This window comes from Meles meles, chromosome 2 (genome assembly GCF_922984935.1).
Source record: "Meles meles chromosome 2, mMelMel3.1 paternal haplotype, whole genome shotgun sequence".
NCBI classification, from domain to species: domain Eukaryota; kingdom Metazoa; phylum Chordata; class Mammalia; order Carnivora; family Mustelidae; genus Meles; species Meles meles.
In genome coordinates this window covers 35,598,916-35,619,361 of record NC_060067.1, presented here as the reverse complement: position 1 = coordinate 35,619,361, position 20,446 = coordinate 35,598,916, and the positions used below count along the sequence as shown (strand labels likewise).

Sequence of the window (20,446 nt, the reverse complement as noted above, 5' to 3'; positions counted from 1 at the left end):
CCAGAGGTCGCGGCGGGGAGCCGTAGTGTGTGTGGGGGGAGGCGGAGGGCAGCGAGCCGCCTGAACGACGTGGCAGCCATTCCCTACTTCCCGAGACCCCTCCCCACTCGGCCGCCCACCCGCCCTCTCGCGGCTGGCTGCTGCGAGGCTGCTCTTCCCGGGCCGGACAGAGAGCGGCAGTGTCTCCCCGCCCGGGACTCGCCGCGCGTCCCCCCCCACCCCGCAGCACCCCCCCCGCCCCGCGGCCGCCGCCGCTCGCCAGCCCAGCGCCGCGCGGGAGAGCGCAGTGGCGGCGGCGGGAAAGGGCTGCGGACCCGCGGCGCCGCGTCGCGCACTCGACGACGCGGCCCCGGCCTCGACGCCCTCCACCCGCTTTCGGAGCAGGTAAAGGCGGCGGGTGGCAGGCGGGGCGGCGGGTCCGGGAGGGAAGGGATTCCGGGGCCCCGAGCCGAAGCGAAGGGCCTGAGGCAGCGGCGGGCAGCGCTGCGACCGAAGCCCAAATCCCTGAACGTGGGGGCCGGCGCGGGGCCCACGGGCCTGGCCGCCTGGACGGAAGGGAAGTGAGGCGTCGGCGAGAGGCGGGTCCTGGCGTGCCGCCGAGGCCAGGCGAAGGCGGGGGCCGCGGCCGCTTCCCCGGCCTCCCAGTCCCGGGCGGGCCTCCAGGCCCCAGACACACCCCTCTCGACCCCCTGGGGCTGCCTCCCCGTGGGTTCCTGCCGGCACTTGACCTCGTGCCTCTCCGAGCACCTTCGGCGTTTCCCAGGCGAAGCCTTCTCGGAACTTCGGGCCACCTTCCCGTAGTCCTAGCAAAGCCGCTTATTTACTCACTTCGTATCCAAACACAACCTCTCACTCCGCACGTTCCGATTTTGGACACCGTGGGGAGACACCCCAGGTCCCTGGTATTTGTGCCTCTTTGACCCTCGTCCGCGCCCCCCTCCCCCACCGCAACTTTGATCCCCTGTGGGACGTTGCCTGAACCCTTCTGTCATCCGGACCCCTCTGAGCTGTCCCTTTGCAAATCCGTTTTTGATAGAGTGAGTCATGGACCGGGGGCACAGTTTATTCCTTAAGCTCGTTTGATTACAGTAAACAGCCCCCCCCTCCCCCGCCCCAGAGAGCTAGAGTAATAAAGTGTAGATGCTAGATCTCGCTTGGTGTCGCTTTAAAGAATGTTCCATTCCGCAACAGCCTTTAGAACTAGGAATCTGGTATTTGTGGCAGGGACAGGTTTGTACACATTCTCGCCATGCAGTGGTTGTAATGTCTCCATAGCACAGTTCCGACTTGCAGGCAGGATTGGCTGGTTTTTCTACACAACATCTTTAAGCCAATCAAGAAGCGCTGCTTGCCTGGAGACTGGTTAACTCAGAAAAGGTGGGGATTGGGTGAGCGCAGAGAAGAAAATCCTGGTGATCAACCTCGTCTCTGGGAAAACAATGACTGATTTGCAGATGGCCTCTCTGCTCTCACTTAAAAAAAAAAAACAAAAACATATTACCTTTTATCCTAGCATCAGCTTTTTCTTCACGTTTTTATTATTCCTATGGCTTTTTCTCTTAAACACCGAGCTCTCTTTTGTAACTCATTTTGACCATCCTTCGATTTTCAATGAAAGAATCCTTACACGCTTTAAGAAATGTAAACGTCATGTGTTTTGATGCTCGGCGTGGTTCAGTTTTCTAACATTGTACGTTTTTAAAGGTCAGGAATTAAGTCAACAATTTCTAGGTCCTATGCAAGATAGAGCCTTTATCATTTAAGTGGTTGTGTCCGGATAGGGGGGCTGCAGTGGTGGAGATGGTGGGAAGAATAGGGGAGAAATGGTTGCTTTTGTACCAGGAGCCCACAATTTACTTCATGAAAAAAGACTACTATATTAATGGGGGCGGGGGGGGGGGTAAGAACAGTGCAAAATCCCAGTGCAGAAACCCAGTATACAGTACTGATGAAATGTCAGTCTGTGTACCTGTTGATTTTCATAGCTTTGAAGGGAAGAGTAAAGAGGACCAGGCGTTGGACCGAATAGAAAAAGTGGGCTTAAGTTATTACGGAAGAGTATTTTTTCTTTATTGAAGTAGGTATAATATCTTGTACACAGTAGAGGCTAAATAAATATCAGCGTAGGTGCATGTTTTTTTTAACTATCTGAGGATTTTCCTTCTTTTAAAATCTCCTTTTCTGGCTTCACAATTATCCGTGATTGTGGGTGCCTTTTGATACGCAAAACAGTAACCATTTAGTCGTCACTATGAGTTTTAGGAAACAGCTATCCTCTTTGCCTGCCTTCCTTCAGCTTTTTATATGCAAACTCATGTTGTAAGTCTTGTGAAGAATAAGTCAGGCCAAATAATTGAATCTTAATAGATCCCTACTAAGTGCCTTTAGAAGTAGTTTTAGGAATTGAAGAGATTGAATGATTGGAAAAATATTTACCATGCCAGCCAGTGAATAAACCAAAAGTCATTATCAGCCTAATCACCCCATCCTTACAGTAGTAAAAGTGGCTACCAATAATACCTGTTCGTATTTGTGCATATATTTGTGTATATAAATGTGTACATGCGTGTATGTGCGTATATGCCAGGCACTGTTTTAAGCATTGTACATAGGCTACTGTATTTAATTTTCACAGTTCTATAAGATTTGCATTATTACTGGTACAATTTCACAGATGAGGAAACAGACAATATGAGAAATGCGAAGAAAGTTGTCCCAACATCAGCCAATTGGTATTTGGCAGAGCCAGGATTCCATCAGTTCTGGATCTTTCTGACCCCAAACCTTACTCTTAGAATATTCTTTTTGTGGCCCTCTGAAACAAAACCTTTGATATCAAGTAAATCGTGACATTTCCAAATATCTACCATTCCTCGTATCAGTTATAAGATGGATTATTTTATATACATTTACAAAAACCCCCCAAAACCAAAAAAACTCCCAAGTAACTGTGATATGCCATTGATTTTAGGGTTGTCCTTACCACATACAATGTAAAAATGTCTTAAAATTGGTGAAATAAGGTATATTGGTTTGTCACATAAACATTTTTTCCCTCTACATTACAGTTCAGCTTGCTTATATAAAATCATATACAGATTTTAACATTACTCTGAATTTTGGTTTATTGAAGTTTCTTTTAAGTACCTTCCTACCCACTGAACTGAAGTTTTAAAATATGTGTAGGTGGGGGACTGTTGGAAGAATCTCAGCCTTGTTCTCCAGAAATTATTTCAGTGGTACATCTAGGTTCAGGTTAATTAATTTGTGCTATCCAAACTCACATAACTTTGAAAATTAAAAAAATCGTTTTATTAATTTCCATGGAGGAGGAAACTAGCCATGCCAGCTAGGTTTTTATGACTGTTAGTGGAATTAGTAGCAGGAAGAACCCACATGTTGCACTTGACTGAGCACTGGTTCTGGGTGTACCAGTCTCACTAAACCCCGCTAGACTGATAGTGGACACCATTTTTCTAAACATGGATTGTTCATATCCTTTGATCATCTATTACATCAGTTTCTCTTAAAATTTTGAGAATGGTCCAAATACATGGTTATTGGTGTCTTTTTTTCTTGAAATATTTTTCTCTAGCTTGGGGTTTTACTTTTTGGTTATTTTTATTTGTCAGAAGTTTAAAATGTTCACACATGAATCCATCATTCTTTTCCTTTGTCATTGTTTCACATTTTTTTTTTAAACACTTTATTTATTTGCCAGAAAGAGAGAGAAAGTACACACAAGCAGGGAGAGAGGAAGGCAGAGGCAATGAGAGAAGCAGGCTCCCTACCAAGCAAGGAGCCCAATGCAGGATTCGATCCCAGGACCCTGGGATCATGATCTGAGCTGACGGCAGTGGCTTAACCAACTGAGCCACCCAGGCGCCCCATTGTTTCACATTTCTAAATTAAAACATTTCATTGTTCTGCAGATGTGATAATCAGTTTTTCCCTAATATTCCTAAAATTAACTTTGTAATCAGAATTTAGGATAAATTTGAAGCATAAATTCATAATTCTAAGGTAATACCACCTTAATTGTTTTACAGATTACTATTAAATCATTTATCACTGTTAAAAACTTTAATCTTTGTGTTTTGGAAAGCCTATCTTATTACATGTAAATTTTGAGATATAGTTAGGACTTTTTCTGGATTCTTGCATTTTTTATAATAGTTCCTCAGTCTTTTATTGGACTTTTGTGATTGTACCATTTAATTTTATTGTTACTCTCATAACATGCTTGGTTGTTTTTTAGTGGGCTCCATGCCCAGTGTGGAGCTCAGTGTGGGGCTTGAACTCACAACCATGAGATTAAGACCTGAGCTGAGATTGAGTGTTGGTCGCTTAACCCACTGAGCCACCCAGGCACCCTTTCATGATATGCATTAGTATTTGGTAGAGGGAATTTCCCCATGTTACTTTTTTTAAGAAAAACATTTTTGTACATCTTCTATTTGTTAAATTTAAGAATTACTTTGGGAAACTGACATTAATGATACTTTTTAATTAATTAATTAATTAATTAATTATTTGAAAGTGGAGCCCAACATATGGCTTGAACTCATAATCCTGAGATTGAGACCTATGCTGATATCAAGTCAGTTGCCTAACCAATTGAGTCATTCAGGCACCCCAAAGCAGGGCATCTTTTTAAAAAAAATTCTGTGTTTGGATTTTATTTCTTCTGCCTAGAGTGTTTTATTGTTTTCTCTGTCCTCCTTCCCCTAACCTTTGAACCTTTGATCACTGAGCCCTGTTGGATTCTTCTTAATATTTCTTGACTCTGTGCCTGCCTTTTTTCTATCCCCAAGGCTACCATCCTGCTCAAGGTTAGCATCATCTCTCACACGGATTGCTGCAGTCTTCTAAGGTTGTATCCCTGCTTCCAGTGTTGCCTACCCCCCACCCCCATTGTAGCCACAGTCATCTATCTGGCACAGCTGCACGTTTTACTTCCCTGCTAAAAAACCTTTATTGTGGCTTTTCATCATCTTTAGGATAAAGTTAGCTTCTTTTTTTTTTTTTTTTTTTTTTTTGACAGACAGAGATCACAAGTAGGCAGAGATGCAGGCAGAGAGAGAGAGAGAGGAGGAGAGCCTGATGTGGGACTTGATCCCGGGACCCTGGAATCATGACCTGAGCCGAAGGCAAAGGCTTTAACCCACTGAGCCACCCAGGCGCCCAGGATAAAGTTAGCTTCTTAATTTGGCTTTCAGGATCCTCATGATCTAGTTTCTGTTCACCTCTTCATCTTCATCCTCTCTCACCTTTTCCCTTTGCCTTCAGTGTGCTAGTCATATTGGTTACAGCATTTCTTCCTTAGGATGCCAGGTTCGTTCAATCTAAGCCTGAGTGCAGGAGCTTCCCTCTGCATTGCCTTCTCTGGTTCCCCACTTCCCTTCCCTTTGGTTTCGTTGTCTTGTGCTTGTCTTTTGGGTCTCAGTCAGGATTATACCTCTGTGGGGAAGCTTTTTTTGATATCTCAAGGCCTGGTTTTTTGGGTTTGTCCTATTTTTTCTGTTTGTTTCTCTAGCCAACTCTGTATTATCACATTGTTCTACTTTGCTTATATGTCATCTCACCCTGTAGTGTTTAGGTTTAGTGAAAGAAAGAGGTGAATTGGCTATCTTAAAAAATGATGTGATTTGCATGGAGGGAATTAAGTAGTTATTTTGGGGTTTACCTAGTAGAGAAGGGAAGAAGACACTATATGTGATAGACGAAAGTTTTCTTTCTTTTTTTTTTTCTTTGGGAAGATTTTATTTTTGCAAGAGAGAGGGAGAGGAGGAGAGAGCGTGTGTGCAGGGGGAGAAGTAGACTCCCCGCTGAGCAGGGAGCCTAATGCGGGGCTCCTTTCTAGGATCCTGGAATCATGCATGACCTGAGCTGAAGAAAGATGCTTAACCATCTGAGTCACCCAGGTGCCCCAGATGAAAGTTTTCTCGGTTAGGAAAGGGATACTAGGTAGGCCCTTTTATAGTGTCAGTGAAATACATCTTTACGTAAAATTTCCATATATTCAGTTTCTCTGTTAGGACTTTTTGGATTGCAAGGAACAGAGATACAGTTAGAAATAGCCTATTTCAAAGGAGAAGTTACTGGTTTAATAACCATAGAACAGAAACGGTATGGCTAGAAGTGGCCATATGGGCTAAGGTAGGAACTTGCCCATAGGTAGGTCCTTCCTATACTTAAAATCTGTGTATACTGGTGCCATTTCTCCTATTGTGGCTATACTTCATGTGGTGGGACCTGGTTCCTCCCAGCACAGCTCTATTTAGAGCCTTATTTACGAGGTTTTGGGTAGATTTGGTCACATGTCCATACCTTGACCGATGCCTGCAGCTAAAGAGCTGAGGTGCTATGCTTAGTTTAGTTTAGATCATGTAATGTGCTCGTTTATGTGTCAGGGGTCTGTTAGCAGAAAACAGACCCCTGGTGAGTAGGAGAGGAGAAGGGGTTTTGGGGAAAGAAAATGGTTGAGTAGGATATGGATATAGCATATGTACAATCCTAATAGATAGTAGAGTGTTTCGCATATAGTTTTTGGAGCGATAAAGATCCAGGAGGTCTATTCTGTCCCGGGACTCAGAGCTGATAATTCATTATGTAGTTGTAACCAATGTAGTTCACTTTTCAGGATTTCTATTTGTGATTTTCTTCTGTGTTCTGACTCCAACTCTCTTCAGTGAACATTTTCTTTCCCTGCTAAATCACCTTCTCTTATTTTTTTCCCTTTGTAGTTAAACCCCTTATAATTTTATTTAAAAAGTTGGTAAACATATACCGTAAAATTTACTATCTTAACCATTTTTAGATGAACAGTAAGCACAGTAGTGTTAACTATATCTGCATTTTTTGGTGAATGCATTTGTTTTTATTATGTATTATTAAACAGCTTTAGCAATCTTACTGGCAAGAAGCAATATTAAAAGAAATACCTTCTTTTAATCACTTTGCTTCTTTTATTTTCTTTTTTTTTTAAATTAACATATAACATATTATTTATTTCAGGAGTACAGGTGTGTGATTCATCAGTCTTACACAGTTCATAGCGCACAAGTCTTACACAATTCATAGCATATACCCTCTCCAATGTCCATCACCCAGCCTCCGCATCCTGTCCAGCCCCCTCCACTCCAGAAGCCCTCAGTTTGTTTCCTGACATTGAGTCTTTTATAGTTTGTCTCCCTCTCTAGTTTCATCCCATTTCATTTTTTTTCTCTCTTCCCCCATGATCCTCAAATTCCACATATCAGTGATATATATTAGTTGTGTTTCTCTGATTGACTTATTTCGCTTAGCATAATACCTTCTAGTTCCATCCACATTGTTGCAAATGGCAAGATCTTATTATTTTTTTTAAGATTTCATTTATTTGTCAGAGAGAGAGAGCGAGCACACAAGCAGGCAGAGGCGGAGAGAGAAGTAGCCTCCCTGACGAGCATGGAGCCTGATATGGGACTTGATCTCAGGACCCTGGGATCATGACCTGAGCCGAAGGCAGAGGCTTAACCCAATGAGCCATCCAGGCGTCCCAAGATTTCATTTTTTGATGGCTGCATAATATTTCATCATATTTCATCGTGTGTGTGTGTGTATATATATATATATTACATCTTTATCCATTCATCTGCTTATTGACATCTGGGCTCTTTCCATAATTTGGCTATTGTGGATGCTGCATTTGCCCCTTTGGATCACTACATTTTTATCTTTGGGATAAATACCCAGTAGTGCAGTTGCTGGGTTGTAGGGTATCTCTATTTTCAATTTTTTGAGGAACCTCCATACTGTTTTCCAGAGTGGCTGCACCAGCTTGCATTCTCACCGACAGTGTAGGAGGGTTCCCACTTCTCTGCATCCTCACCAACATCTGTTGTTTCCTGACTTTTTAATCTTAGCCATTCTGACTGGTTTGAGGTGGTATCTCATTGAAGTTTTGATTTGTATTTCCTTGATGCTGAGTGATGTGTTTGTTTCCATGTGTCTGCTTGGCCATTTGGATGTCGTCTTTGCAGAAATGTCTATTCATGTCCTCTGTCCATTTTTGATTGGATTATTTGTTCTTTGGGTGTTGAGTTTGATAAATTCTTTTTTTTTTTTTAAAGATTTTATTTATTTATTTGACAGACAGAGATCACAAGTAGGCAGAGAGGCAGGCAGAGAGAGAGAGGAGGAAGCAGGCTCCCTGCGGAGCAGAGAGCCGGATGCGGGGCTCGATCCCAGGACCCTGGGACCATGACCTGAGCCGAAGGCAGAGGCTTTAACCCACTGAGCCACCCAGGTGCCCCGAGTTTGATAAATTCTTTATAGATTTTAGACACTAGCCCTTTATCTGATATGTTAGTTGCAAATATCTTCTCCCATTCTGTTTTTTGGTTTTGTTGACTGTTTCCTTTGCTGTGCAAAAGCTTTTGATCTTGATGAGGTCCCAATAGTTCATTTTTGCCCTTGCTTCCCGTGCCTTTGGTGATGTTTCTAGGAAGAAGTTGTGGCGGCTGAGGTCAAAGACGTTGCTGCCTGTGTTTTTCTCAAGGTTTTTTGATGGATTCCTGTCTCACATTGAGGTCTTTCATCCATTTTGAGTCTATTTTTGTGTGTGTTGTAAGGAAATGGTCCAGTTTCATTCTTCTACATGTGGCCATCCAATTTTCCTAACACCATTTGTTGAAGAGAGACTGTCTTTTTCCGTTGGACATTCTTTCTTGCTTTGTCGAAGATTAGTCAGCCATAGAGTTGAGGGTCCATTTCTGGGCTCTCTATTCTGTTCCATGGACCTATGTGTCTGTTTTTTTGCTGGTACCATACTGTCTTGATGATTACAGCTTTGTAATAGAGCTTGAAGTCTGGAATTACGATGCCACTAACTTTGGTTTTCTTTTTCAACATTCCTCTGGCTATTTGGGGTCTTTTCTTGTTCCATACACATTTTAGGATTATTTGTTCCATTTCTTGGAAAAAAGTTGATGGTATTTTGATAGGGATCGCATTAAATGTGTAGATTGCTCTAGGTAGCAGGGACATTTTCACAATATTTGTTCTTCCAATCCATGAGCATGGAACGTTTTTCCATTTCTTTTTGTCTTCCTTAATTTCTTTCATGAATATTCTATAGTTTTCTGAGTACAAATTCTTCGCCTCTTTGGTTAGATTTATTCCTAGGTATCTTATGGTTTGGGTGCAGTTGTAAATGGGATCATCTCCTTAATTTCTCTTTCTTCTGTCTTGTTGGTGTGTATATGTGCGTTGTTAATACAGTAGATCTCTAGAACTTTTTCATCTTGTAGATCTGAAACTCTAGTCCCAAAGAATTCTCCTTTTCTCCCTCTTCTCCAGCCCCTGGCAACCATCATGCTACTTGCTGTTTCTAAGGTTTGACTACTTTAGATACTTCATATAAGTGGAATTGTATAGTATTTGTATTTTTGTGACAGGATTATTTCACTTAGCATAATGTCCTCAAGGCTTATCCACGTTGTAGCATATGACAGGATTGCCTGCCTTTTTTGAGGCTGCATAACATTCCATATTGTGTGTTCGTGTGTACACCAATTATTCTTTATCCATTTTTCTCTTAAAGAACATTTATGTTGCATGGACATTTTTGGTTGCTTCTACTTCTTGGCTGTTGTGAATAAGGCTGCATTGAACATGATTGTGCAAATGTTTCTTTGGGGTCTTGTTTTCTTTTCTTTTTGGTATATACCCAAAAGGTGGGATTGATGGATCATAATATATTTTTGACTTTGGAGGAACCTCCATATTGTTTTCTGTAGAGGCTGCACATTTTATTTATTTTATTTTTAAAATTTATATTCCAGTATAGTTAATATTCAGTGTGAAATTAGTTTCAGGCATGCGACATAGTCATTCAGCAATTCTTTATATTACTCAGCAGCTGCACATTTTGCATTCCCACCAGTAGTACACAGGAGTTTCAGTTTCTTCTCATTCTTACTGACACTTGTCCCTGCCCCCTCCCCCCTTTTTTGATAGTGGCCATCCTAACAGTTGTTAAGTGATACCTCATTATGGTTTTGGTTAACATTTCCTGATGATTAGTGATGTTGAACATCTTTTCATATGCTTGTAGATCATTTGTATATCACCTGTAGAGAAATAACTATTGGAGTCCTTTGCCCATTTTGAAAATTGAGGTTTTGTTTTGTTTTTTTGACTTGTAAGATGTATGTATTTTTTTTTTTTTAGCAATCAATTTCTTTCTTTTTTTTTTTTAAAGGTTTTATTTATTTATTTGACAGAGATCACAAGTAGGCAGAGAGGCAGGCAGAGAGAGAGAGAGGAGGAGGAAGCAGGCTCCCCACTGGGCAGGGAGCCCAATGTGGGGCTCGATCCCAGAACCCTGGAATCATGACCTGAACCCACTGAGCCACCCAGGCACCCCAGATGTATGTATTTTGGATATTAACATCTTATCAGATATATGGTTTGCAAATATTTCTCTTATTCTGTAGATTGCCTTTTTGCTCTGTTGATTGTTTTCCTTTGCTGTGTAGAAGGTTTTTTTTTAAGTTTGATGTAGTCCTGTTTGTTCTTGCTTTTGTTTCCTGTGCTTTGGTGCCATATCCAAGAAGTCATGCCAGTCCAGTGTTATGAAGCCTTCTCCCCTGTTTTCTTCCAAGAGTTTTATGGTTTCAGGTCTTATGTTTAGGTCTTTAACCCATTTTGAGTTAATTTTTGTATATGGTGTCAGGTAAGGTTCCAGGTTCATTCTTTTGCATGTGGATACCTGGTTTTCTAGGCACCATTTGTTGAAAAGACTATCCTCTCCCCATTGTGTAGCCTTCGCATCCTTGTCAAAGATTACTTGAAGGTAGGGGTGCCTGGGTGGTGCCTTTGGTTAAGTGACCGACTCTTGGTTTTGGCTTAGGTCATGATCGTAGGGTCATGAGATTGAGTTCCACATCAGGCACTGTGTTCAGTGAGGAGTCTGCTTGGGATTCTTTCTGTCTTCCTCTCCTTCCCCTTTTGCACCTTCCCCGACTCGTGCTTGCTCGCTGGCTCTCTGTCTCTCTCTCTCTCTCAAATAAATAAAGATGACTGTATATGTGAGGTTTTATTTCTGGGCTCTGTATTCACAACCTGAGATAAAGAGTCATATGTTCCACTGACTGAGCCAGCCAGGAGCCCCTCTTCAGTTTTATCCTTTAAGATTTCTTCTTTCAGGCGCACTTGGGTGTTCAGTCCTTTAAGCGTCTGCCTTTGGCTCAGGTCATGATCCCAGAGTCCTGGGTTGGGTGTTGGGGGTGGGGGGTTCTTCTCAGCGGGGAGTCTGCTCTTCCCTCTGCCCCTTAACCTGGTCTAAATAAATTAAATCTTTAAAAAAAGAAAGATTTTTTCTTTCATTTTCTTCCATCCCATTACTTACAGAGTGATTGAATTTTTCTTCTCAGAATACATATGGGTAGATAACCAGATATAACCTTTACTCTGCCTTATGAAAACTTGGCGTATTTGAATTACAAGTTTCAAATTAAGTGTTGGTACTTGGATTAAAAAGAATTTTTTCTTTATAGATTAGACAGACTAGTTTACTTGAAGCATGGTACATTTAAAGACTTATATAAATGGAAAATACTTAAGCATATAGGAAAGTAGAATAGTGCATTGAACTCATGTATACCCACCTTTTAGATTGAATAATTTTTAATAATTTTGCCATATTTACTTTACATATCTATTTATGTACATCTAAATTTTCTGCACCATTTAAAAGGAAATTAATGGTGGCAAGTGAAAGTTACTATTTTTTTTAAGATTTTATTTATTTGAGAAAGAGAGAGTGAGTAAGAGAGAGAGAGAGTGAGCAAGAGAGACCAAGCCAGGGCGCCTGGGTGGCTCAGTGGGTTAAAGCCTCTGCCTTCGGCTCAGGTCATGATCCCGGGGTCCTGGGATCGAGCCCCACATCGGGCTCTCTGCTCTGCGGGGAGCCTGCTTCCTCCTCTCTCTCTGCCTGCCTCTCTGCCTAGTTGTGATTTCTCTCTGTCAAATAAATAAAATATTAAAAAAAAAAAAAAAGAGACCAAGCCAAGGGGAGACACGGAGGGAGAGTGGGAGGGAGAAGCAGACTCAGTGTTTCAGATTCAGGTTAAAGGTTTTTGGATGGGGGCGCCTGGGTGGTTCAGTGGGTTGAAGCCTCTGCCTTCGGCTCAGGTCATGATCTCGGGGTCCTGGGATCGAGCCCCACATCGGGCTCTCTGCTAAGCAGGGAGCCTGCTTCCCTTCCTCTCTCTCTCTGTCTACTTGTGATCTCTGTCAAATAGATAAAAAAAAAAAAAAAGAAAGAAAAAGGTTTTTGGATGAGTACTTTATTTAGTAATGCTTTGTATTCATATTGTTTCATATGAAGAACACATAATGTTTAGTTGTCCATCATTCTGATGCTGTGTTTCATCACCAGGCTGAGGTGGTGACAACCAGATCATTTTATTGAAATGTTATCTTTTTTTTTTTTTTCTTTTTGCACCTGTAAGTCGTCTGTGAATGGCACTTCAGCACCGGGTAAATCTCCATCAACCTGTTTCACCTAATGATTTTAACCTTCTTTGGTGATGGCTGATTCTGGTTCAGCTACTAGTTATAAATATTAAGATTCTGTTGTTCCTTTCATATTCTTTTTGCATAGTCATCTTCTGTGAAGAAGTTTCCCTCATCAATTAGGGCTATTTTGTTATCTTGAAATGATGTTCTACCTGGAGAATAAATGCTTAGTTTGTTCCTTCAATATAGCCTTTTCTGAAGGGTTACAGTTACCTCCGAGTGGTGACAAATGAGGTTGGGTCTTTTTTCTTTGTCTTTTTTTTTTGTTTTTGTTTTTTACTTTTGTGGCTTGCTTTCTTTCCTTTTTTTTTTTCCCCACCAATGTATACTTTTATTTATTTTTTAAAAAATTAATTTTATTTTATTTTTTCAGTGTTCCACGATTCATTGTTTAGGCACCATACCCAGTGCTCCATGCAATATGTGCCCTCCTTAATACCCACCACCAGGCTCACCCAACCTCCCACCCCTTTCCCCTCCAAAACTCTCAGTTTGTTTTTCAGAGTCCACAGTCTCTCATGCTTTGTCTTCCCCCGGGAATTCCCCTACTTCACTTTTCCTTTCCTTCTCTTAATGTCCTCCATGTTATTCCTTATGCTCCACAAGTGAGTGAAACTATATGGTAATTGACTCTCTCTGCTTGACTTATTTCACTCAGCATAATCTCCTCCAGTCCATGTTGATACAAAAGTTGGGTATTCATCCTTTCTCATGGAGGCATAATACTCTGTTGTATATATGGACCAAATCTTCTTTAACCATTTGTCTGTTGAAGGGCATCTTGGCTCTTTCCACAGTTTGGCTATTACTTTTGTGGCTTTCTCTGTGGAATATCATATATACTTATAAGTATTACATATTTTGAACTTCAGTTTCTTTTAGGATTATATTTTGATGTAGATTTGCCTTTATTGTATGTATAAAATATATTAATATTTTATTTTTTTGTAGTGAGAAGACATGTTGGATAACAGGAAGAGCTGTAGAGTTTGCAGATATCAACTGTGGCCTTAATAAGCACATTCTTAGTGTCTATGTCAGACAGATGGTAAGTATTATTAGAGTCATAGAGTATGAATTTTTTCACTTAGGTCCTCAAGCATTTTTAGTGATTTAAAAAAATCTCTCAGAAAGAAAATGTAACCATGGATTTTGTTACTAGAACTTCTCAAAGAGCTTGTGGTTGTATAAAAAAACTATTGTAGTCCTCTTTTCCTCTTTAATGTTTCCCCTTTAATGTTTTAGTGTCTCTGCTTCTAAAATACTTCTTCATATTTTATATATTCTCCATCTGCAAATATTATTTGTGCACCTATTTTATGTATGGGACTACAGCTAACTGTCAGACTGGAATATGTATCATTACCTGTGTTACTAAGGAACATGGCTAATGGGGAAATATACACACATAGATGAAAATATGTTGGTAAAACCAACAGTGTGAGGCCCTAAAATAACCAAGCAAGATTAATACTGGCAGTATGTAATGGAGGATTATAAAATGTGTTGAAGAACTCTAGAGAATTAGATCTTCCTGGGTTTTTTGACCAAAAGCTGTGTATTATTTAGCAACTGGATTTTTCCCTTAAAAATATGTTTCAGAGGTCTTTTTGGTTTCTACACACGTCTGGTTTCTTTATCTTAAACTGTTTAATAGTTGCCTAGTATTCTAAAGGGTGACTTTTACCATAATTTATTTAGCCGTAGTCTTATCCATTGATATTTAGGATGTCTTCAGTGATTAGTTATGGTAGTTCTTATGTCAGATAAATACATTTTGAGATTACTGGTCACCTTAATTTGATTACATTTGGTATAAATGCTGGTGGTTTTTTTTTTTTTTTTTTAAGATTTTATTTATTTATTTGACAGAGAGAGAGATCACAAGTAGGCAGAGAGGCAGGCAGAGAGAGAGGAGGAAGCAGTCTCCCTGCAGAGCAGAGAGCCCGATGCCGGGCTCGATTCCAGGACCCTGAGATCATGACCTGAGCCCAAGGCAGCGGCTTAATCCACTGAGCCACCCAGGCGCCCCTTTTTTTTTTTTTTTTTAAGTGACACACCTTTTGGTACCTTGATGAGATTTAGTATTTATCTTATCCTTATCATAGTGATACACTTAAAATCATTTTGTAGGTAACTTAATCCCCAGTAAAGATGGATTGTTTGGTTTGGGTAGCATTTGTTTCTGAAAGAGATGTTTCTTCATCTTGTTTGGGATGATAGAATGTTTTGAGTTCTGTGACTTCCATATATATTCCTTATAGAGTGATGTTTTCGTTTTTCTTTCTTTTTTGATGACTTTAAGGGGCTAAAGTATTATTAATAAATTTGATTGTTAGTATCAATTTTCTTAGGCCTCTTCTTTCTAGATGGTTGATATTGCATATATTAAATAGAATATCTTTCTTGATTGTTACAGAAATTTGTTATTTTCTGATATTGTTCTATAAAGTTAAGTTCTTTAAAATTAGTAGTCTTTGTATAAATATAGCAGATTTATTTGTAAATGACATGGGGAATTTCTTTAGTGTTTTAGTATTGTGTTCATGATGTAGCTTTCGATTGGAAGGTTTTTTTTGAAGTGGTATTTATTGGTATATTCAGTTTAATGGCAGTACTGACTATTGCCATATCAATGTTAGAGTTTGTGTTCACTCTACTTTTATAAATTTCATGTTAACCCAGACTTTTTTAATGTTTAAAAGAACATGTATCTTTATCTCTTAAAAAAAAACCAAAAAACAAAAAAAAACCTTGAGTTGTTAAGGCCTCCTACTAGAATATTCTGATGATAATCAGTGAGCAAATATATATTGGTTAGATTCTCTATCAGGTTAAAATTGAATAATAGAGGTAGAAGAGCTTAGAAAATGTGTATTCATGAAATTTAAATTTTCATGGTCTCGTTATTAATAAAAATATATATTATTTGTTTTTAGGTTCTTCATTTGAGCCAGTTTCACATTTCTCCATAATATATCAAACCTTACTTACCCATCCTTATTTCCCACATCCTTTTAGAATACACTCTCTAGGTCAGGTATGTATGTGAAGAAGCTACATAACCTTGTTTAAACTTGTTTGAACTATTAATAAGGCTCTCTTTATGGAAGAAGGAAGATGCATTGGATCAGTTGATAAAAGAGTTGAAGATCACTCAGGGGGATAAATGGGATTGAAATAATCTGGGTACATAAAGTAAAACTGGTACTTGGTGGTAGTGTATGTTTTCATTGAGGTGCTTCACTATACTAAGTATTAGTTGGACACTTAAGCTGCCTACATGTTTAGATCTTTTTCAGTATAAACGGACACGATGGAAAAAGAGGTGGAAGGGATGTATGGCTTGCCAGGTGGAGGAAGTATAGGGGAAATCTGAGATTCAGCTTTATTAATAGTGGTTGTTTTTTCCCTCCTGATTATTAAAGTATGTATATAGTATAGATTATTTAGAAAATGCAAAAGTAGTATTTAAAAAGAGTAGTATGCTAAACATAAAGTTACTTATAATCCCATAATCCAGAGATTTCTTTTCCAATCTAATATTGTAATCTAAACTAGTCCCATTTGGGTGTCTGTATAAATTATATTTAGTTTTGTGTCCTTGCTTTCTTTTCTAACATTGTCTTAAAAAAAAAACAAACCTCTCAAATATTATCCAATACATAGTCTTTAATGACTGTATAAAATTCCATTTTAGGAATCTTAAAGGGATATTGTGCTTAGTGGAATCTAATAAATTTGGGTTCAATCCCAGTTTTGTTCCTTGAGAGCCTTAAGCTTGATACTTATCTTGTATCAAGCTTTTCTAGTTCTTATTTTTCTTATTTGCAAAATAGGCATAATGTTACTTACCATTTTAAAAGGTAAGTAAAACCAAAAAAAAAAAAAAGGTAAGTAAAACCATGGCCATAACATTCTAGCTGACGTATGTTAAGTATTTAATAAATGATAATTGCTATCACCAGAAATTATTTTGTCATTTCTTTCTCATTACTTTGTTGTTTTTTTAGTTTTTCTTTGTAAAAAAATTACTGTATTTTGAATATTTCTGTATAAGTATCTATTTAAATATGTAAATCTGATTATTTTCTATCATGAATTTCTGAAAGTGGAATTGTTTGATCAAAGAATATAAGTTGACCCTTGAACAACATGGGTTTAAACTGCCCTGATCCACTGGCATGCAGATTTCTTATAGTATAGTACTGCAAATATATTTTCTCCTCTTTATCTTTTCCTTAATAACATTTTCTTTTCTCTAGCTTACTTTATTGTAAAAAAACAGTATATAATACATTAACAAAATTTGTGTTAATTGACTTATGTTTATATTCTCAGTAAGGCTTCTAGTCAACAATAGGCTGTTAGTAGTTAAGTCAGAAGTTAGCAGTGGATTTTTGATTACCTGGTTGGTGTTCTTACCACCTCCCCCAACATTGTTCAAAGGTCAACTGTAATTTGAGATTTCTTGATACACAGTGCCAGTTTGCTTTCTAGAAAGGTTCTACTAGTTTATTCTCATTACAGTGTATTAGAATTCCTATTTCACTATAGCCTTGCCAACAATGGCTATTATTATTTTAAAAATTATTTTTTTATCTATTAAGCAACATAACAGTAATGTTTACTGTAACAGTAAAATTCTTAATAGCCAACAATGGCTATTATTATTTAAAAATTATTTTTTTATCTATTAAGCAACATAACAGTAATATCTAACATAACCATAATATTCTTTCTCTTTAAAAAAAAAAAAAAGAGGATGGGCGCAGAGCCTAATGTGGGGCTTGAACTGAGGACCCTGAGATCAAGACCTGAGCTGAGATCAAGAGTTAGACGTTTAACTGAGTCACCCAGGCACCTCAGTAATATTCTTTTAACTTCACTTTTTTTTAAAAAGATTTATTTACTTATTTATTTGTCAGAGAGAGAGAGAGAGAGAGAGAGGAGAGAGAGCACAAGCAGGGGAAGCGGCAGGCAAAAGAAGAAGCAGGTTACCTGCTGAACAAGGAGACCGATATGGGACTCCATCCCAGGACCCTGGGATCATGACCTGAGCCAAAAGCAGATGCTTTACCGATGATGCCACCCAGGCATCCCTCTTTTAACTTCATTTTATTAATGGGGTTAAACTTTTAAATTTTTATTAAGTATTACTATTTCTTTCTAGAATTCTATACCTATTACTTTCCTGTTCTTATTTCTTTTTCCTTGCCTTAATCCTTTATTTATCTAGCAGGAATTTATTGAGTGCTTACTATGTGCTAGACATTGTTTTGGTATTGGTGTATAGTTTTGGTACTTATTATTTGGTTTAGTGATGGCAGTGCAGGAGTGAACAGAATTGCCAAAAACCTTTGTTTTCAAAGAGTTTACTTCCTAGTGTCAGGGTATATACAAGCATTAAGCAACATAAACATTGAAATTACAGAGTGGTAATTGATTTGGAGGGAAAAAATAATGAGAGGGAAATGGAGAGAACATTCGTGTGTACAGTTTTGCATAGGATGGTTAGGGGAAGCCTTGCTGCAAAGGTGCCATAAGTTAAGTCTTGTAAGGTGTGAGTCAGGTAGGTATCTGGGGGAGTGAATTTCAGGCTATGAATTAAGTATAAGGGCAGTGAAACAGGAGAATACTGGGTGAATTTAAGAAAGAGCAAAAGGGAGAGTACCAAGAAATGATTTGAAAGAGTTTTTAGGGAACCAGACTGATTAGTATCTTAATTAGGCCATTTTAAGAATTTGAGCTTTTACTCTATATGAAATGCAGAGGTCTTGGAGATTTAAATCAAACCTTTGACTTAGGATCTACAGATTCAACAGAATCTGTCAATACTCCAAAAGGCTTCTTTGCAGAAATTGGTAAACAAATTCTAAATTTTGCATGTAAATCCAAAGGGCCCAGAATAGTCAGAAGTCTTGGAAAAGAAGAGGAAAGTTCAAAGACTCACTTTTCCTGATTTTATTTTACTTTTTTAAAGATTTTATTGTCAGAGAGATAGAGATACAGAGAGACAGAGTACAAGCAGGGGGTTTGGCAGGCAGAGGGAGAAGCAGGATTCCTGTTGAGCAAGGAGCGGGATGTGGAACTCTATCCCAGGATCCTGGGATCATGACCTGAGCTGAAAGGCAGACGCTTAACTGACTGAGCCAGCCAGGCGTCCCTACTTTTCCTGATTTTAAAACTTAACTACAAGTCAAGATGATGTGATACTGGCATAAGAGTAGATATATAGACCAGTGAAGTAGAATTGAGAATTTTTTTTTTTTAAAGATTTTATTTATTTATTTGACAGAGAGAGATACAAGTAGACAGAGAGGCAGGCAGAGAGAGTGAGAGGGAAGCAGGCTCCCTGCCGAGCAGAGAGCCCGATGCGGGACTCGATCCCAGGACCCTGAGATCATGACCTGAGCCGAAGGCAGCGGCTTAAACCACTGAGCCACCCAGGCGCCCAGAATTGAGAATTTTTAATAAACCCTTATTGTTATGGTCAGTTGATTTTTGGCACGGGTGCCAAGACCATTCATTGGAGAAAGAATAGTCTTTCTTTTTTTTTTTTTCCGAAGATTTTATTTATTTGTTAGGGAGCGAGCGAGAGAGAGAGAGAGAGAGAGAGAGAGCGCTCACAAGTTGGGGGAAGCAGCAAAGGGAGAGGGAGAAGCAGACTCCCTGGTGAGCAGGGAGCCGGACGGTGGCAGGGGTGGGAGGCTCGATCCCAGGACCCCAGGATGGACCTGAGTCAAAGGCAGATGCTTAATGGCTGAGCCATCCAGGCGCCCCAGTGTGTAGAGTTTTTATCATGAGTGGACGTTTTTCAAATAGTTTTTCTGTGTATATTGAGTTGATTATGTGATTTTTCTTCTTTATTTTGATAATACTGGGTATTGCATTGATTAATTTTCCAAACATTAAAACAACTTTATAATCTAAAAATAAATTCAGGTTAGTTGTGATACATTATTTTTATAAATAACTAATATTTTTGTGTTTTGTATAACATATTCATAATTTATGTCTTACTACTGTAATATTTTGCTTTGGAATTTTACATCTATTTTCATGATTGAAATAGGCCTGGAACTTTATTCTTTTAATATCCTTGTAAGGTTTTGGTATCAAGGTTAGGTTGACCTCATAAAATGAGTTGGGAAGTGTTTTCTCTTTAAGTCTCTAGAAGAGTTTGTATAAGATTGATATTACAGGTTATTTAGTGGAATTTACTTATGAAGCCATCTAGACCCTAGGGTTTTCTTTGTGGGAAGGTTTTAAGTTAAAGATCCATTTCTTTAATAGATACAGGACTATCAGATCTTGTTATTTCAGATATGGTATGATGTATGTTTTTTTAAAAATGTACATTCCACTTAAAGCTTAAAATTGGCATCAAATTATTTATGATCTCTCTCCCTCTTTTAACACATGTCTCTGGACTTGATGGGCCTAGCACGCTTCCACTGTGCAACTCTGCAGTCTCTGGACTTGATAATGATGTCCCCTTTTTCATTTCTGATATTGGTAATTTGTACCTCCTCTCTCTTTTGGTCGCTCTTGCCAGAGATTTGTTATTTTTAATAGTGTTTTTTTTTTTTTTTTTTTAAGACTAGTTTAGATTTGGGGCACCTGGGTGGCTCAGTGGATTAAGCCGCTGCCTTTGGCTCAGGTCATGATCTCAGGGTCCTGGGATCGAGCCCCGCATCGGGCTCTCTGCTCAGTGGGGAGCCTGCTTCCCCCTCTCTCTCTGCCTGCCTCTCTGCCTGCTTGTGATCTCTCTCTCTGTCAAATAAATAAATAAAATCTTTAAAAAAAAAACAACTAGATTTCAGAGAACTGTCTTTTGATGTTGTTGATCCCATTTACTATGTATTTGTTTTCTATT

The 20,446-nt window shown here is 39.1% G+C and overlaps 1 protein-coding gene across 6 annotated transcripts in view; it reads left to right on the top strand.

Annotated features, from left to right (window-relative positions):
• Positions 1-249: 249 nt before the first annotated feature.
• The window catches only part of N4BP2 (NEDD4 binding protein 2), an 89,223-nt gene continuing 69,026 nt past the window's right edge, over positions 250-20,446 (top strand). For all 6 annotated transcript variants that reach the window (XR_006817378.1, XM_045997220.1, XM_045997218.1 and 3 more), the window contains exons 1-2: positions 250-384; positions 13,519-13,615. The gene's annotated coding sequence lies outside the window, so the exon portion shown is untranslated. The remainder of the gene's footprint in view (positions 385-13,518; positions 13,616-20,446) is intronic.